This window comes from Apis dorsata, unplaced genomic scaffold, assembly GCF_000469605.1.
Source record: "Apis dorsata unplaced genomic scaffold, Apis dorsata 1.3 scaffold_207, whole genome shotgun sequence".
NCBI lineage: Eukaryota > Metazoa > Arthropoda > Insecta > Hymenoptera > Apidae > Apis > Apis dorsata.
This window is the reverse complement of record NW_006263491.1, coordinates 94158-100105: the sequence shown is the minus strand read 5'-3', so window position 1 is coordinate 100105 and position 5948 is coordinate 94158. Positions and strand designations below refer to the sequence as shown.

Genomic DNA, 5948 nt, shown 5'->3' with positions numbered 1-5948 from the left:
GCCATCTATTCACCCCCTTCTCCCCCCTCACCCCGCCCTCCTTGCAGTCCATAGCCCCTCCTTCTGCCAAAAATCGAAGGGAAAACTTTCATCCAACGCTACCGTGGAACGCGGTGGATTTATGGCCACCACAAATTACGCGTTGTGCCAGAGAAAAATGTCCCTCTCCTCTTGCTAGACATGTTGGAAAGCTTGGATCTTATGCCCGCGAAACTTTGCTTTTACGGTTGCTTAATCGGGGATCGTTGGGATAAAAGCGATTGCATTTATATAGCGGTGGTTACGGGGTATAAATATTTCATTATAGATTGCAATTTTTCTCTCTACATTGTGGATGGAATAGAAGAGAGGGCTAATAAATGTAAGCCACGTTCTTTTGAAAAAGGAATTAATAAATGATTCAAGAAATTCTTGTAGTTCTTGTTTCCATCAATTTTAACAAATTTTTATTGTAATCATTCGTATTTAGAAACGTATTGAATATATTTTCTCTGTAATGTTTTCAACGTACATTGTAATGAACAATTTTAAGTAAAATGAAAAATAAAAAAAATAATCGTAGCTTTTCTAAAAAGTATTTGGCTTTAAAAGTGGTTCAAGTCGAATTTCTTCGACAAAATATCCCATTTTTTCGACTTTAAATTTTAATCTTCTCTCGAATAATATGTTTACCATTTCGAGGCGACAGAAAATATTTTTAATTTCTTTATTGAGATAAACAAGTATTGGAAATTTCCATCGTAAAATTTTTTACGCAAAAAATCGGAAATAAAATTAATTTTAGCAATCATTCAAACGTTCAAAAATCACTTTTCGATTCTATTGGACTAGGGACCACGCGTAATTAAAGGATAAGCTCAACAGTTTTCAATTTTCAATTTTCAATTTTCCAACGAATGAGAATAATACGTTTATAATGTCGTTGTTGTTGACTTATTTCGTAAAATAAAAATTCTCGTGATACAGCAATAAAATTTTCCTATCTAAAAAGAAAGAACAAGAAATAAAAATAATTCCAACGGACTCAAAAATCCACTTGGTAATCCACGTGTAATTAGGGGTGGTTTAAGTCGTCGTTCCTCCATTTTCAACGAATAAGAATAAAAAAATATTCCAATTTTAATCTTCCCTCGAGTAATATGTTTACAGTTTCAGAACGGAAAATGTCGTTACTTAACTTACTCGTGAAACAAAAAATTCTCATTTAAAACTTTTTCATCTGAAAAAGAAGAAGAAGAAGAAAAAAAAAACAAGAAATAAAAACAATTACAACGACGTCAAAATAATCCAACAGACGACCCATGTGTAATTAGGGACGGTTTCAATCGTCAAATTTCTTCGACGAATAAGAAAATTCCAATTTTAATCTTGCCTCGGAATAATATGTTTACAGTCTCGAGCCAACAGAAAACGTTGTTAACTCGTGTCGGAAAATACTCCTAATAAAGGCCTCGTGTACACGTTGAGCACGTAGTCTTTAAACATCGCTATGTGGTAGTGGACGAGGATGTCGTAAACAAGCCTGGAGCGTCGTCGCGAGAGAGAGAGAGATAGAGAGATAGAGAGATAGAGAGAGAACGCTCTTGCGGCTTGGCAGTTTTTTTTTTCTTTCCTTTTTTAACGATTCACTCTTTGTAGTCCCTCCTTACGACATCGTAACGGATTATCGTTCTTCCGGCGAAAATTTCAAGATAAAGGAGGCGAGGTGGAAAAGGGATGGACGGCGAGAAAGAAAGGAGGCTGACGCTTTATATTCGCGGCCAAGTTACTGTATTATGCATAATAATCCACGAGCGGGTGCATTGAATTAAAAATGTTAGAGAAGGCTTCAACAGCCAGTCTTCTCTCCGGCGTGCGGTAAAATATATAAAACGTATTGACGTAGACTGCGAACGATAAAGTAATAAGATCAGCGTCAGCGACTGACCTGTCTGCATAATTTTAGCCGGTCGTTCAACCACCGCGGATTTTAAGTGGCGTGTATTGAAACTGGTCGGAGGGAAAAGTGGCTCTTTCTTTCTTTTTTTTTTTTTTTTTTTTTTTTTTTTCAGGAATTTATGTTCAAACAGAAGTATATTTTTCTGGATCATTTATTTGGAAGTAATGAGTATCATACGGGGTGTGGTTCGTACGCCTCGTGATGAGATCAATTTTCATGCGTATATTCATAAAATTTAAATTAAACTATTATACGATGTAAAAAGATTTATTTTACGGAGTATGCATTAAACGGAGGATAAAATTGAATATTCACTTGCAATTAAACTCGATGTTTTATCAATTAGAGTAGACTATATTGAAATAATCTCGTTTACAAAAACGAAACGAAAAGCATTAGAAAATAGGAAACGTCAATTTTTCCAAACATCAGAAATTTCGAAAATTTACTTATCAAATCGAATTATAAACGCCAGGAAGATATATTTCATCGAATATTTTCAAGAAATTTAAAAAAAGTTTGACGATCGATTTTTAACGGCCACGATCTATTTGTTGTATGCGATCAACGCGATGATCCATAGTTCTGACTCCTGTCACTAGGCGGCTGCAAACGTCACTCGCGATTCTCGTTAGCATTGATACGCTATATAACGTATATCTACTATACTGAAGGTAAAAAAGGCTCTGATGAAAGCTATAAAATCTTTTAGCGTATTTGTTAGGTTAGAAGATCTTATATTTCCCCTTTTTTTCGATTTTTCATCAACAAGAAAAATTAATGTAAAGAGTAGTAAATTATTAAAATCACTTTTAAGGAAAATAAAGATCTAACATTAAACTATTTTTTAAATGAATTTAAAACTCATAAGCTTTTTTCTTCACTCGTAAAAAATTCAAATCCGATCGATCGATCATTCCCAATCTGTTCACAATATACTCGATCCCATCGCCGGACGAGAAATGCCTTCTTGGCAATCGAACACAGATACACAGATACAAGGATACTCGTGCAAAAGTTTACGAGATATATACCCCTGGAGAGAAATAAAGAGATTACGATCGGGACGTGGTTTCGTTATATCGATCGACAGATGATATGGTTTCACGCGTGGATGATGGAATAGACGCGTGGGGCAGGTCCGGGTGTTTAGCGGGACATTTATTGGATAGAGGTCGGTGTGCACGTCCGTTAACAGGTCGTTTCCTTTAATGGCCGGATAAACCGACATTATTTCACCTGAATTGCCAACGTAAAGAAAAGAGGAGAGCCGTCTTAGTTTTTTTTTTTTTCTCGCATACGAGTAATTATCTCGAGATTGTGTTGCGCGTTTGGAAAACACTTTTGGGGCCTCGAGTGTACGTGTAATGGGCGAGGAATTACAAAGAAAAACATTCCGATGGAGGTTTTAACGGTTATTACGAGACGGGCGCAGCTGGAATTTTCGAACGGCTGTAAAAGTAATGGAGAATAATAAAAATTTAAAGGGAGAAGAGGAAAGACTAAGCGATATATGAGTATTCCATCGAAGAATATTCGCATGCCTGTAATATAAGAATTCGAAGATTGAGAGATTGGAATATGTTCAAGGGCAGAACATTTATTAATGTGACAGTCAAAACAAAATAAAGAACAAGGTTAAATATAAAGATTGCAACTCGATCGATAACATCGTCAAAATTCATAACCATCGGTATATACATCAATAATTCATCAATAACGATATCGTCGAATAACGATATTCATAAACGCATAATTAATTTAAAACAATATTATTGATCACGATGCGATCCCGAGATGATTATACGTGGAATTTTATCGAATCGTGTCGAATCGAAAGTACGATCCGGATAAAATATGCTCTCGTCGTACGCGATCGCGGCAAGCATTGACCTCCTCCCCTTTTTTCCTTCGCGCTCCATCGGTAAAGAAGAAATCGACCGAGCCATTAAGCAAATTGAAGGTAGCACCTTGCTAAACGGTCGAGTATATTTCAAAAGAAATACTTATCGCTCGACGTGAAACGGCGTGGAGGAAAACTAGTGACACGGCGGGGCAGCAGTTTATCACGGCAGTGTTTCATGGATGGGTGTATAGCCCGTGGGCTTCTGCCAAGAGCAAAATGTAAGCGGCAACAGGAGCATCGCCCGGTCCTGCAGGATAATATTTAGTATTCCCGTGGCGTCGACTGTCGCGGCTTATAATATTTCGCGTCATATTAATATTCCAGAGGGATGCTGGCCGTGCAGCCGACAGGGGAGAGGGCGTCCAGGACGTTGCAGCCATTTCGGCTCACCCAGTGCCGTATCTTGCGAGCCCTGATACCACCGAGATTCCCGTTGCCATGCAAAAGTTTAATTTACAGTTATAGTAAAGAAAACACTCGAAAAGGTGGTATAATGACAAGTGGTTTCGCGCTTAGGAAGATAAGAATTTTTCGAAATATTTTACGAAGCATTCAATGCTTATGACATTGGTAAGTGATGATGAATCAACGGTATTTATTTTTATTGATCGGAATATTTAATCGTTAATACTTTCTCGTTACTATCTTTGTCATCATTATTTTCAATTTTGAGGAAAATAATTCTATTTTTTTAAAAATTTGTTTCATTATCGAATCAAGATTTTTCCAAGCTCTTTTGGTAGAAATTTTTCTTTCTCTTTCCTAGTTTTGAACAAACTGCAGATTTTTACGCAAATATTTTTCTTTTCGCATTCTTACATAATAATTGTGCCCTGAATAAGACTTCTGGTTACTTACATAATAATATTGAAAAGACAGTGAATGGTCCGTGTATTTGAAGGAAAAATCCTCCATTAAATCTCGAGTAAACGTAGAAGTTTCAGTTCAAAAGTTTTCCATAGATAAATAATACACAATTCATGAGATGAATGATGAAAAAAAATTTGCTTTCACATAATATTACAATGCAAACATTACAAGTAAATATACACGTAATAAAATTATCGATATTTTGCAAATGTAAATATTATACCCTATATAATTCGGCATATATTATGGTCCATAAATATTTGGACAACAAGGGTCCTCTCGTATTTGCAAAATAATTTACCAATCGATAATATTAGTTAATTGACAATTTACAAATTTACAGATTGTAGAATCCTTTTTCATTTATAATTTCTATCTAATAATCGATTTATCAACAAACTTCTCGCTGTTCTTACTTTTCTACAAGTTGTAAAAAAAATATTTCGCAAATAATATATTAGTTGGACGAGAATAGTTTGACGATATTCTTCGTTCAAATCAATTTACCCAAAGCGGTTTGCAATGGGATATATAAATCTATCTGACGAAAGAACACGTCGTTCACGCACCCCACTGTGATTACAGCCACTCCTCGTCGGTTTATCGTTGATCCTTCCCTCTTCGTATCTCCTCTCGGTAAACACACCTTGGCGCCCCTATCAGGATATGTTTGAATGCGTCTCATGAGCACGTGACGATGTCGTTAACATCGTTAGGGTGGTTAAACGGCAGGAAACGACGTCTTGGACGAGCTACCCCCTAATCGATACACTCACGCTTGGAAATCAATTTTTAGGCCAAACACTTGACCTCTTGTGAAATATATCTGGTCACTTATGTTGACAGACTGTCCACACAGTGAAGTTAAGCAGACACTATCTCGATATTCTAGATATCCTTTAATACTTAAAATTGAAGTTATGCGCGCAGCAAAATATTTTTAAATCCATTGGAACAGTTTTTTCTATATGATTCGTGTGATTTCTTATAATTGAAGGGCCTCACAATGATCAGGCCCTTTTTCAGTAAAATGTTAAATTCGATTTCTAATTGGAATATTATTATTTTTCATATCTGTTATCTGATTTGTGTAGTTTCCATAGTTATAATTGTATTATTGGGTGTAGAAGGACCTCGCACAATGATCAGGCCCTTTTTGAATAAAATATTGAATTAGATTTCCATTTGGATCACTATTATTTTTCATACCTGCTATCTAATTTCAGGGGTTTC

The 5948-nt window shown here is 35.9% G+C and overlaps 1 protein-coding gene across 1 annotated transcript in view; it reads right to left on the bottom strand.

Annotated features, from left to right (window-relative positions):
* Positions 1-5948, bottom strand: part of LOC102674519 — a 378471-nt gene that overhangs the window by 352414 nt on the left and 20109 nt on the right. The window lies entirely within an intron of this gene.